Source organism: Odontomachus brunneus, unplaced genomic scaffold (genome assembly GCF_010583005.1).
Source record: "Odontomachus brunneus isolate Ranch 3 - 2012 unplaced genomic scaffold, Obru_v1 Obru_scaffold_248, whole genome shotgun sequence".
Taxonomy (NCBI): Eukaryota; Metazoa; Arthropoda; class Insecta; order Hymenoptera; family Formicidae; genus Odontomachus; species Odontomachus brunneus.
In genome coordinates this window covers 82,261-83,430 of record NW_022639698.1, presented here as the reverse complement: position 1 = coordinate 83,430, position 1,170 = coordinate 82,261, and the positions used below count along the sequence as shown (strand labels likewise).

At 39.7% G+C, this 1,170-nt stretch overlaps 1 protein-coding gene across 5 annotated transcripts in view; it reads right to left on the bottom strand.

The window, feature by feature from the left end:
• LOC116852678 overlaps positions 1-305 on the bottom strand; it is an 8,824-nt gene extending 8,519 nt beyond the window's left edge. For 4 of the 5 annotated variants that reach the window (XR_004379816.1, XR_004379823.1, XR_004379822.1 and 1 more), the window contains exon 1: positions 122-305. The gene's annotated coding sequence lies outside the window, so the exon portion shown is untranslated. The remainder of the gene's footprint in view (positions 1-121) is intronic. The other variant, XM_032833258.1, reaches the window with a different exon arrangement.
• Between the last annotated feature and the right edge of the window lie 865 nt (positions 306-1,170).

Sequence of the window (1,170 nt, the reverse complement as noted above, 5' to 3'; positions counted from 1 at the left end):
ACGATAAAACACAGACTGATAACTTAACCTCACAATTTGGAAATATACAAATAAATATTACGTATAAATTTTATATTACCAGGATTTTATTAAAGTACAGATGAGATGGAGAGTTACATACCTCAAAATGTTAATTTGTCGAAATGCGGAGCTTCAATATATTCTAACAGTTTATTTTGTACTCCTTCACTGTTTAACTCCTTCGCTGTTTACCACTAACGGAAATTTGTTCGGTATATGGTCCATATAGCGCTTCGAAGCATTTATAGCAGTAGGTATTATAGGCGGGTTCTAACCCATGGTCCTCCGAGGGGGGGTGAGGGGCGGGGGGGTACCGCGGGCGAGGGAGGTATGACGTCACGGGGGGGGGGTATGACGTCACCGCGGGGGGTATGACGTCACGGGGGTATGACGTCACCGCGGGGGTTATCAGCAGTCGGTAATGGGGGGCATACCGATGTTACCGGCGGTCGGTAATTTTTACCGATATTATATAACATTTAATTTTTTTTTACCAACATATAATTACCGATAATACCAACGATCGGTAATTTATTACTGATATTATATGCAACATTATATAACATTATATAACATTATATGCATATTATATAACATTTAATTTTTTTTTACCAACATATAATTACCGATAATACCAACGATCGGTAATTTATTACTGATATTATATGCAACATTATATAACATTATATAACATTATATGCATATTATATAACATTTAATTTTTTTTTACCAACATATAATTACCGATAATACCAACGATCGGTAATTTATTACTGATATTATATGCAACATTATATAACATTATATAACATTATATGCATATTATATAACATTTAATTTTTTTACCAACATATATATTCTTTACATAATTTTTACTGTCATCTTTACATAATATCGATGATCGGTAATTACCGATATAATTTTTTCTATCTACTTTCGATAGATCATTTTACCGATCTGCGGCGGTTTTCGCGGCGGTTTCCGCGGCGGATTTTGCGGCGGTTTTTTGCGGCGGTTTCCGCGGCGGATTTTTGCGGCGGTTTCCGCGCCGCCCGCGCCGTCCGCGCCGTCCGCGCCGTCCGCGCCGTCCGTGCCGTCCGCGCCGCCCGCGCCGCCCGCGCCGCCCCACGCATTTCGCAGCGTGATTTT